Source organism: Vipera berus (genome assembly GCF_964194415.1).
Source record: "Vipera berus genome assembly, chromosome: 6".
NCBI classification, from domain to species: Eukaryota; Metazoa; Chordata; class Lepidosauria; order Squamata; family Viperidae; genus Vipera; species Vipera berus.
Window position 1 is genome coordinate 78500220 of NC_138208.1, and position 13207 is coordinate 78513426.

A 13207-nucleotide genomic window follows, 5' to 3' on the forward strand; every position below is an offset into this window, starting at 1 on the left:
TCTATCTATCTATCTATCTATCTATCTATAGGTAATCCTCAATTTACATCAGTTCACTTAGTGACCGTTCAAAGTTATGCCACTGAAAAAGTGACTTATGACCATTTTTCACACTTACGACCGTTGCAGCATCCCCATGATCATCTGATCAAAATTCAGATGCTTAGCAACTGGTTCATATTTATGATAGTTGCCGTGTCCCGGGGTCATGTAAATCCCCTTTTGTGACCTTCTGACAAGCAAAGTCAATAGGGTGTGGGAAGTCAGCTCCCCAGAGAAGGAAATATTAAAAGGGTAGAAAAAATATTTCCTAAAAAAATATTGAAGAACCAGGAAAGCACGCCCAGGTTTCTTAATGGTCTCAGGTCTCCTTCCCCACAAGCAGAAAACCAGTTCTATAGACATGCAAATGTGAGCCATCAAGAAGGTTGGAGCCAGGAGCTTAGGAAAGACAAAGACATACAACCAGCAAGATTCCTAGAAAGGCACACCTGGACTAAGGGCACACAGGAAATAGCCCAAACAGGAACTGAAAATATCTCCAAACAATAGAGTCCAGGGGGTATAAAAACGCACTACCCACATGTGGTCAGCCCTTTTTTTCTGGATCCATCTTCCTGTCTGGCTTTCCCCCCCCCCCCGCAATAAACTGTAACCCTCTTCCAAAAGCAGTCGCCATGTTGTTTATCCCCGGCTTGGATGGAAATATGATGAAGACTTTTCTTCCAACAAGGGAATCCAGATTCATTTAACTGGGTTACTGACTTAACATCTGCAATGATTCACTTAACAACTGTGGCAAGAGAAATTGTAAAATGAGACAAAGCTCACTTGACAAATGTCTCACTTAGCAACATAAATTTTGGGCTCAATTGTGGTTGTACGTCAGGGGTGTCAAACTGCCGGCCCATGGGCTGGATGCGTCACGCCAAAACCGCACCCACCCCATTGCCATCAATGGGAAAAAAGTCGCGATACGTCACAACACGTTATGTGACATCGTGAGTTTGACACCTATGTTGTAAGTCAAGGACTACCTTACCTAAAGTACCATCTTATTTCTAGACCTCTGGGCAGCTTGCAAAGATAAAATTTTTTAAAAAATATACAAAACAACCACAACATACATCATTACAGTAAAAACTGTAGAAAATCCTCACACCATTGATGGGGAGCACCATTCATTTCGTAGCAATGCAGTCACTTTGCAGGCTCTACTACCCCAATATTAGTGAAGATAACATTTTCTCCTTTGCTTTTTCTCATGTATCTTTGGTTAATGAATAGAACAGCTGCCAGTGTGAAATAAAACTCATCTCAGATGAGGGAGTGCTGTTTCCTTCAAATCCTGTCAGTTCATACTGACTCTTCCTCACTACTATTTTCAAGTCTTCCTTTCTACTAAAGCTAGTTTTATTTCTGAGTTACCTCATTCCTACAGTCCCAATGATGGAATGAATGGTTTTCTGATCACATCAAGATGTGTGTGACAAGACTGGTGTGCAGGGAGGATGAATGAATGGCTTAACAGCTGAAGCAAAGATGTTTTGGACTGAAGGGAGGCAGAGATTAAGCCATCTCTGCTTACAATTAATGATTTGCAGCTCTAAAATAAAATCAGACAAGCTTTCCTTTCCTTGCTGCCTTCTCTTTCCCATGCCATACAGCTGTGCAAATATTTTGTCATTACGGCAGAAGATTCAAAGGGTATCAGCTAAGTCTAGCAGGCAAACGACCTAAAAAAGAAAAGAAAAAGAAAACGACGACAGTTTGGATGAGACCCATAGCCAGTTGGGCTGCATTTATGGGGGAAAAAGAATTCCTAAAGTTTTCTATGCTTTTTCTTTTCTTTTCTTTTCTTTTCTTTTCTTTTCTTTTCTTTTTGCAATAATGCCTCTCTGCTAAAGGGTAGCAACAGGATCTTGTTCATTCTTAAGGAGAGGTGTAAGGAGGAAGCAGGCAGAATAACAATCATATTTGTTACATTGCTGTGCAATTCAGAGATATTGGCACTATTTGCACCTCCAACTGCACTGATGGGGTCCCTCTGAAAAGTCTTATTCCTGGAGGGCAAATTCAATAGCCACCTCTATGCAGGTAGTCCATGGACTTATAACCACAGTTGAGTCCAAAATTTCCGTTGCTATGCAAGACAGTTGCTAAGTAAGTTGCATCCCAGTTTATGACCTTTTTCGCCATAGTTGTTAAACGAATCACTGCAGTTCTTAATTGTGCGGTCATTAAGCAAATCTAGCTTTTCCCCATTGGCTTTGCTTGTGGGAAGCCCACTGGCAAGGTTACAAATGGTGATGATCCTGGAACTCTGCAACCGGCATAAATACATGCCAGTTACCAAGGGCTCAAATTTTGATCACGTGACCAAGGGGTTTCTGCATATAAGAGTGAAAAGTGGTCATAAGTCACTTTTTTCAGTGCCACTGTATCTTCGGGCACTAAATGAATGGTTGTAAGTCAAGGACTACCTGTAGAATGTTGCATTGTCTCCTCTCACCACACACACACACACACACACACACACACACACACACACATCACGCCCCAGCTTCAGGAGTCTTAGAGTTTGCTAAAATCTGAGAAAGCCTTCTTTGAAGCTATTTTGTATTTTACTCAGAGAGGAAAAAAAAGAACAATTCAGCTCTTCAGTACCTGTTATCACAACCAGACTCACTATGAGTCAAAACCCAAGCATTACATGTTGTACCTGCTAGCATTCTCTGGCTCCAATTAAAGAAAGACAGACACATGGGCACAAACAGCTATGGGAGAGACTATAGCAGGGGTCTTCAAACTTGGCCTTTTTATGACTTGTGGACTTCAACTCCCAGAATTCCTCAGCTAGTGTGCCTGGCTGAGGAATTCTGGGAGTTGAACTCCACAAGTTATAAGTACCGGGAGTTGTGGCGGGGGGGGCACGAAGGAAGGCTCAGCCAATCTCACTGTACACATGTTGTACTTTGATAATAAAGGCTCATCCATCCATCCATTCATTCATAAAAGGGCCAAGTTTGAAGACCCCTGGACTACAGTGTTGTCAATTGGTGTAGATGTTTACATTTCTCCCTTTCCCCACCAAATGTACAAAAAGATGCTACCTATCTCTGCTCCAGCAAGGAAAAATGCATATTTTCTTATGAAGTGGAAGCAAAATGAATTTTGAATAGAAAAATAAGAAGTTGGAAAAGAATTTCTCACATACTCCTGCCCCCCCCAACTCCTGTTTCTACTTATTGTTACTGTGTTGTTGTCAAGGTTTTTTCCTTGCCTTGTTATAATACAAAATAAAGAAGAAAACGGCATTCTGCCTGATTCTGAAGTTTCTTTTCTGCCTGCTATTATTTGTTGAATGTGCTTTTTTTTTAATCCCATTTATATCCCGCCCTTCTCCGAAGACTCAGGGCGGCTTACAATCTAAAGCACAAATCAATGTGCTTAGCAATAGCCTTCATTCTATGTATATGCCTGCTTATTAGGGCTGTCGGGTCCCCCCAGCGGCATTATTACAAAGTCAGCTTAATTGCCCCCAACAATCTGGGTCCTCATTTTACCTACCTCGGAAGGGTGGAAGGCTGAGTCAACCTTGAGCCTGGTGGGACTCGAACCTGCACTAATTGCAGGCAGCTGGTGTTACTTAAGGAGGTATTAGCCCACTGCTCCACCAAGGCCCATTTTGTTGTATTTCCCAAAGCTGGATTTGAAAACTGTGTCCATCTACAGTTGTTCTGTGAGACAATTGTCAGAATAAAGCTTGTATCAATATGCACACCAGCACTACGGGTTCAAGAGAAAGCTTTTCCAGGCATGAAACCCCTATTGTGAAATCCTGTCCCTCAGATACTCATGTGGGTTATTATACTACCTTCATTTGTACACAGTTCTAAATATTAGAAGGTTTAGTTCATCTTTAAGCAGAGATGACCCACATGTTGTCCAAGACTTAGAAAAATAAACTCAGACCATTTTATAAATGTAGAATTCTGGCTTTGTCTGCCCAGAAAACAACAATGGGACAAAGCAATTAGCAAACATTAAAATGAAGTCTGCTTTTGTTCTCTGTTTGTACTGATTAAAGCCCAAGTTACATATTATATTAAGCTTCTCCAACAGCATATTGGGGCAAGCTTCTAGTTTATAATGATGTGTGAAATAGTGAGTTATGTGTTTTTTTTCATGCAAGTAAACAATCTTCATTTTTTAGGCTTTTAAATTCTACAGTCAACAACAAAATAGTGTTTCTTAGATTTTTAAAACACTTTGATTTTATTCTGTGGCTATCTTAATCTGCATTAGATTGTGCCCTTGTATTTTATTGTTTTTGAGATGTAAACTGAGATATTGAACTATATCCTGTAGACTGAAGTTTTATGATAAAAAGTAAGTGGTATATTTGTAGTTCAACCTTAAAAATATTCATTTTATTCAGGAGCGTGTGTGTGGGGGTTGTTGCATCAATTCATTGATCATCTTAAGAGTAAATCACAATAGTACAAAGCTTGAGAACCTCTGACCTTGTGGAAAATCCTTGCAGCCTGGATTCCTTGAAGCTAGAATCAAGTACAGGGCTATAAATCCAGCTGGTAAAGGCAAAGCTATAAATAAAGTTTGGGATCAAAAGGAATAGGCAACGTTCATGAGGTCACGAAGTACTCCTAGTTCTTATTTCATAGCAAGGAACCAAGCAAGGCTGCATAATAGCACCAGGAATTAGATGCTATCTGACCTTGGTTATTTTCTTGCAGACATTTCATTAACCAAACTAGGTAACATCATCATTGCAGTGCACCACACTCTAGTTTGGGAACTGAAATGTCTGCATCAAAATAGCCAGACACAGAGAGCACCAATGTTCTTCTCTATCAGTACCAGAAATATAATTTGAAGCTATATTCAGAAGGCTTCCAAGACCAGCTCAGATGACCTTAATGGAAGAAATTCTCAGCCTCCCCTGGTTTTAAAACCAGGTTTTCTCAAGAAGTCCTCCATCCACCACTTTCTGGCTCTTCATGTGGAACCAGTACTGAGCCTGTGGTTGTCTGGATGAGTTCTGGAACAGTATCACAAGTTCACAAAGTAATCTACTAATGCTACAGCCATCCCACCACTCTATCTCACCACTGGGAGGGGGGTGGGGAGGCTAGGCTACATGATTCTGGCTGCCTGGTTACCTTGTATTGGTCGTCTCCTTCTAAGGATGTTTCTTCAGCCAGGAGCATGATATAAGTAGTCCTCAACTTACAACTACAACTGTGTCCAGTATTTCCATTATTAAGCAAAGTGGTTATTAAGTGAGTCATGTCTGATTTTACAATCTTTTTTGGCATGGTTCTGCAAATCACTGCAGTTGTTAAGTGAATCATGAGGTTGTTAAATGAATCCAATTTCTCCCACTGACTTTTCTTGTTGGAAGTCATCTGAGACGGTCGCAAATGGTGACTATATGACCTCAGAATGAAACAGTCCTAAGTGAAGTCTATCAAAAGCACTGAAATGGCAATGTCAGACGTGATGAAGCCTTCATGTCTGACCTACTGCCACTAACCCACATTTAAGGGAAGTAAAAGAGCCATAACCATAATTTCTTGGAGAGAAGACTTGCCATTGTGAATGGGGAATTGTCAGGTGCAAAGGATGAGAACCATTCATTAAGTTGCAGCACAGAACATTTATTTTCAAGGCTATACGCAGGACTCTAGTCAACCAACAGCCAGCACTAAATTGGCCCTAGATAAGGGTCAACAGAATTCAAGGGGGAGGGGTTGAAATTGGATTCTTTATGGCAGACATGTCAAACTCTTGATGTCACATGACGTCACACGACATATCAGAATTTTTTCCCCATTGCCGGCAATGGGGTGGGCGTGATTTCCTCATGACGTGTCCGGCCTGTGGGCCAGCAGTTTGACACTCCTGCTTTATGGCAACATAACGACTCTAAGCTGATGACACATTTAACTCTGCCCCCAGTTCTTTCTGCTCTTCTACATCCATAAAACTCCTGAATGGTTTGCCAGATGGAGAAAGCCCAAAGTCAGGAGTGGCCTGCAGGACTGCCAGACTTATTCTAATACTAATTCTACACTCCCAACAGAAGAAATATGAGTAGCCCAAGGTTGAACTTCACAATTCTATAAATGCACAATTGCCAAAGCCATGATCTCTTACATACTTTTCAGCCGAAGTACAGTATCATGATGATGGCCGTGGTAGTCCAAGCACCACACCTTTGCATAAACAGTGTGCTTTAATTATTCATCAGACTTTTCATTGTCGTTCAGAGCCTCTGCATGGACTGCATCTGTGCGAACAGCTTGCGCAAATGCTATTAATGGCAGCCACACTTCAACATGTGCAAAGGGCTGCTGTAACACAATGCAGCTGTCTTATAAGGGGACCTATTTGGAGCTCGTTGATAAAGCAAATCAATGTACAAAAAGGAATGTTGAGTGTCTCCTGTCTTCAAGAGTGAAGAGCCATTGAGCAGGAGCCCTTGAAGTGTTCCAGAAAGGAATCAACACCTCTAGATCATTCAGAGCAATGTTCCTAGGAGTTGGTGGTCCCCAGATGACCTGCCAACTTTTCTCTTGAACGTTCTCCAATTTCACCCAAGTCACAAAGAGCAAGCAAGCTGCAGTGTTCAGGCTGCATTTCAGACTTTTAATGGAGAATCTCACCTTTACATTTTTAGTTTTCAAAAGTTTCTAGTCCTTAAGCATGCAAAGATGGCTTTTTAAACGTTTTAAGGGGTTTGTTCCCTTTTTTGCTCACCTCTAGGATTCAATTCTCAGACTGGAAAAGTTGGTGCCTGCCACAGATGAAAAGGATTGGTGCAATATTATGTGATTATGGTGTAGGTGTATAAATTTACAGATGTAATTCTCCACCACTGATCAATAATCCTAACCTTAACCTAGACCTAACCCCAATTCATTTGGCAATAAAAAAGGGTGAACCAAAATATCAGGCATAATCAACTGGTATGGAAAACTCACTGGTCGGTAAAATCTTTCTTGCAAGCAAAAAAGGACCCAAAAACTATTTTAGTCCAACTTATCTGAAAAGTGCCATCTGAGGAAAGTTATCCTCATACAGAATATACAAATGTTGCCTATAGGTAGGTTGAAACTTATGCCTCTGAATTCAGGTATTATTTACAGGTGAGTGGGTGAGGAAGAAAGTTAGGATCATTTTTTAAAAAATTTTTGTCCCAACTTCCTTCTGCTAACCAACTGCCCTGAGACAATTAGAAATCAAATTCCTGCTTTGTCCAACTCTACTCTAGGAGTTCTTGAGATGAAAATGATCTATCTCAGTGTTTCTGAGAGCTGAAGTCCACACATCTTAAAGTTGACAAAGAGGGCAATTTTAAGATGTGTGGAGTTTAGCTCTCAGAATTCCCCAGCCAGCATGATCTAACCCAGGGGTGTCAAACTGGTGGCCTGCAGGCCAGAAGCATCATGCACAGGCCACGCCCACCTCAGCTCTGCAAAGGCAAAAAACATCGCGATACGTCACGTGAGACGATTGAGTCTGACACCTGTGATCTAGCCAATACAACCCCCACTCCCGAAGATTTTTAAGGAAAAATAGATTCTTATGTATTTCTATTCAAGAATAATTCTACTTGAATTCTATTAATTTAATCCCAGAGAGGCCGACGGTAACCTAAAAAAGACTGTATCTAATGTGTAGCTTCAAAATAAACAAATGATTTTGAAATTAAAAATCACCTTCAGAAATCATCTAGCAGCCTCTTTTTTTTGTTTGCAACAGCTTTTACTTAAGTAAATATAAAAGATTATTTTTTGCATCTATTGAACTCTAGTATCCTTCTGTCGCCACATATTTCAAAATCCATCTGTTCCACTAGACAGAAGCTTGAGGTTTTCCTAGTTTCAAACAGGTGGGTGCAATATTATCTATATTTAATTTAAATATAATTTCATAGACATATATCTGAACCTAAGATTCAGTTCCTGAAATCAATTCAGCTATTACTCAAGTAGAAATTGGAATGACAGTTGCATTGGCCAATGGGATACAAAGACAGGAGCATTTCATCACTAGGATGATCTTTAATTAGCCGATCCATCCTGGAGATTTGGGCAACGTCTCCTAGCAACTGCAGAAAACTGCAAGCTTTTACAAAGCAAGCTTTCATTAACCCTCTCCTAGTTGCTCTGAGTTATCTCCCTCAAGGTCTTCCAGGCTGAATAATAAAAAAATACATTACAAGGCTAATTCACACGTGCTGTCAGACAGATAAGAGTGCAAATGGGCCTATAACTCTGAATATATAAGGAAGGTTTGAATCCAGAATAAAGTTAGGGTTCCTGCCAACTTTGTGTAGTGTGGCGATCCATTCCAAAATCAGTAGGCCTGGGCCTGAAAAATGAGCAGAGCTCAGACAAAATTTATGTTTGATTAAAATAGAATATAATGTAATGCAATTAACACTATTATTCTCTGGGTACTTAATCTCCCTCCCCAACTCTTACTTTAAATATTACATTTTGAATGGGCTTCAAGAAAAACAGGTTGATCATATGTACCTCTCTACTACATTTCTTATTTAGATCTAACTGAAACACAAATGTTCCCAGAAAATACTTTCCTCCTTGTGTCCTTGTGTTATTGTCTTCATTCACAATTCAGACATGAACCAAGACCTGCTTTAAGCTAATGTTTAACCACTTAAAACGGGTCTTCAAACTTGGCCCTTTTATGACTTGTGGACTTCAACTCCCAGAATTCTTCAGCCAGGCATGCTGGCTGAGGAATTCTGGGAGTTGAAGTCCACAAGTCATAAAAGGGCCAAGCTTGAAGACTCCTGACTTAAAAGATAAAGGTTAAAATGATACAGGTTTTGCCATGGAGCAATCTGAGGTACTTCATTAAGCATCACTGGCTGTAGTGCAGTCAGGTGACTTTTGGGGCAGGATCACCCCAGCCCTGTGGGCCAGTTTAGGCTGTGATGGAAACACCCCCTTCTTCCTGTCCTTAAGTGTTGTCTGGGTTTTTGGCAAATTCTGCTTTGGGTGATGGGAGAAACTGATTCAGATAAGTTTTCAGTTTATGGTCCAAGTCTTCAAATCAGCATATGAGTCACCCTGAGAGTGAGATGGGTGATATCTAAATTTGATAAACATGTACATTAAAATGTTCCAGTAGATTATGGGTGGCATCCAAAACTAGGAAAAATGTAAAAGCAGCTAGAAACAAGTGAACAGGTAAAGGTGGAAATTATGCATAGAAAGTTCTGCCTTTTAACTTCAAAATTATGGGGTTACCGGAGAAGTGGGTAAAATGAGGTACGGTAAGTACAATGCAGTACAGTAACCAGTAAGTGTCTATGGAGATTTTAAATCATCCAGGTTGTGGTTGTCCCAAAGGTGTTTTTTCCCCAAAAGGTAACTGGACTTTCTTGGGAGTTTTTCCCAAAAATATTTTGCTTCTCATCCAAGAAGCAGAAGTGAAGAAGCTTCTTGGATGAGAAGCAAAAGGGGAAAAAAAAACACCAAGAAAGTCCAATTGCCTTTTGGAAAAAGCATCTTTGGGAGTACAGAGTAAGGTTTTAAAACTGATAATGATTTTCTTTCAAAGTAATATAATTGTTGTGCTTATGCAGAAAATATCAAATTGCAGCATATTTTTAAACCTGTTTTATTCTAAGCAGGGTCTCCTAAACTCCTTTCGTGACCTTGGGTCCCCTAAGTGTTTTGTCCTTCCAAAAGGAACAGCTGGCCTGGTGTCGCTTACCATGTGGTCGAGCTGATGATAATGTTCACCTGCTTCTATTTCAGCCTCTAATATTAAATTACAAGCCTAGGTGATTGGAAAATCAAGAGATTGATTTTGTGCAGTCCCACACTACACTCTATAGGTCAAAAGAGGAAATGGGAAAACCTGCATTCTCCAAAGTATTTATTGTATCAGTGCAAAACATTTATCTGCCACGACAGAAAATGTCATTAATCTCTTCAACAGCACTAATTTAGAAAATTTAAAATTGGGTTGATTGCACTACAGTTAAGGTGAGTCAGCACCTTTTGTGAAATTAACTTGCATTCAAAATATTGAATGCCAATCTCCGTTACACAAAATTCTTCTTTTACACAGGCAATGATCGATCCCAATGGGAAAATCTAGCACGTGTAGTAGCTTTCTCTCTCTGCAATTGATGTGTTTCAAGGGTGCCTTTTATCTTTTGGCTGGATTGGATAAGAAACAATACTCAAAATGCCCTTAAAGACATATTTGGAATTTTGAGAGCACACCGTGTCCACTCTCACAAAATGGATGCTGTTGTTGGTGCAGCCATTCACAAGAATCTATACTTGGATTATGCAGTAATTACATAATTTTCTATGAACATGTCTAGGGCTGATGAAGCCACAGGTTATACCTGAGGTAATGGCTTTGCATTCTTTGATCATAAAGTAACAAACAAATAAATAAGGTCAGGCATTGTTCCCTATCATTAAATGGGGCTTGCTTTCATGCCAGAGGATACAATTAATTATCTCAAAAACTATGGATTAATTTATGCTTGACTGTGGCCTTGCTGGTTAGCAGAAGTTGAGATATGGACACTTACAGTTACTTATTCCTTACTGTTTTAATTGGAAATAGGAATATGATTAATTTCAGGGTTTCCAGCTCCAAAAAAACAAGTCTTGCAATCCTTTATCTGCCCTGTAGACCAGGCATGTCAAACTCACGACATCACGTGATGTTGCATAATGTATCACGACTTTTTCCCCATTGCCGGCAATGGGATGGGCACGATTTCATCTTAATGCATCCAGCCCACAGGCCGGCAGTTTGACGTGCCTGGTGTAGACCAATTCTTTCCAAACTTTATCACTCCAAACCACTTACCAGAAAATCCCTTTATAGGTAAAACACAGTCAATGTAAGTGTCTCTGTTGTGATTGGGATGTTCATATGTCATTACCCAAGTAAAAACAACTTTCACCCCATTTGGGGTAATTTACCCAGATTTTGGAAGCACTGCTGTCAACCAAATCTTGATTGTGTTCTAAAAACAAACATGCAAGTTTGAATATATGCAGGCTGTTAACTTACTTAACCTCAACCCCTTATTTGAATTCTTTTCTTCCTTCTCCTTGTTAGACATAGAAAAAGAATTGTTGAAGACTAAGCAACTGTCAAAACTGAATCCTCTTCCATATTAGGGAATTCAAACAAGGCACAGGCTGGTATAAGTCAGGCATCTGTCATAATACATCCTGGAAAATGTAGTTCTCGGCTAAGGACTCTTCTGGTCTCTTTTTATTTGCTCAAATTCAGGGTGAAGCTGATACTGAATGCACCTGTAGGTCAGATTCATTTCTGATTTAGGTCAGCTAAATTTCTGATTTTATCATAAACCCTTAAATTCCTTATTTGGAAAAAGATGCAGTCTTTAGCATTTTGAAATAAAACCAAGTACAGTAAAAAAAGGAATTGCCTCACATAAGCCACACAATAGGATTTGTTGGTCTCCCATTTCAGATTAGCTGGATCCTAGTAAACAATTAGGAAAATGTTGATCATTTCTGCTTCTCCAAGCAAAGTGTAATCCTGATAGTATTTTGCAGGATCTTCTTGACAAGCACACAGCTGGCTTGTTGTCAAGAGCCACAGAGATGACCTTGGACTAATTAGGCCACAGCAGTTAGCAAAACGTAACAAGTCCAAAACAGGAAGAAAAGATTAGAAAGAAACTTGAATCTCCTGCGTGTAAGGAAGGATGGAAAATGCTGTCCACCTTTCAAAATTCTGCTATGATAGCCTGTATCAATAAAGCCGAGTTTCAGTATTCCTTGTGGAATCTTTTCCCGGATCAGGCCCAGCTTGAAGGGCTGGCATAAACCTTGAAGCCCCACAATATATTTCCCCCTTCCCTCTTCTACTATAGAGTTAAGGGAGAAGTAATTTGAGTTTATTTCTAATGTTTTCTTCCTATCCTGGACTTAAATCAAGTTTTAATTACAGTTTCTCCAAAATCACCTCTGTCATTCTCAGCATCTTTGAATAAACTGAGATACAGACATTTAGGAAAGGAAATGGTCTTGCCCTTCCTCTCCTTGACGTTAATTAACAATGTGGAATTGTGTTCACAATAATACCATTATCCTTTGGTACTTATACCAGGCTATGCTGCATTTATAGGTCCACTCAAACAATGTAGACTTGATTGATTCTGTGCTACCTAGTCATTTTTTTACTCCTAGCAACTACACAGACTTTTTTACATGGTGATTTTATCTTTCACCTTTTTCAGATGTAAAGGTTGTCATCACAGTAACTGAATCCATTAATCTTGCTGATTTTCATCCTTCTCTTTTCTTTCTTCCTACCTTTCCCTGCATTAGTATCTTCTTCAGGAGCTGGGTCTTGGCATAATGTGCCCAATGTAGGATTTAAGCTAGTGTGTTATGGAAATCCACCACATATGATTCAGGAATATTAGTGAGTGTAGCACGCATTATTTTATCAAGTCTTATTTTCAAATTTAGTCTTAAACTCAACGCAGTGCATGGTTGGAGTGACACCTTGTGACTCGAAAGAAGAAATACATCTATTCATTGTAAGAACAGCAGTATTAGCCTACTATAGCCAAAAATCAGGAGTCTGGAAGCATCTTTTCAGACTAACAAATCATATTGGAAGACATAAATTTTCACAAGATACAGCTCACTTCATGTAGTGGAATGGCTAGGCATCTAAAAATTCCATTGCATTTTTTCAGCCTTTAAGGAAAGAGAGAACAGGTGCCCTCAGATATACTGGACTTCCATAATGCCTACTCAGCATGGCCCCAAAATCTCAGTGGTAATTTCCCCCCCCCCCAATAATCCCTGTGGGTGGTGACACCTGTTCTCAAAGGTAGTTTAGTACAAAGATTCTTAAACCAGTTTTTCTCAACCTTAGCAAGTTTAAGATGGTGGACTTCCAAACCCCCATCATGCTGGCTGAGGAATTCTGGGAGTTGAAGTCCACACATCTTAAACTTGCCAATGTTGAGAAACCCAGATCAATGCTAAACAGGACCCCAAATTAGGTAACCACATTTAGCCTATGAAGGAGAATATTTGTAGCTCAGTGTTGAAATGAGGGCTCTTTGTGCTCTCTGAGCTTGTTTTCCTGCAAACATTTCATTACCCTAACAAGGTGACATCATTAG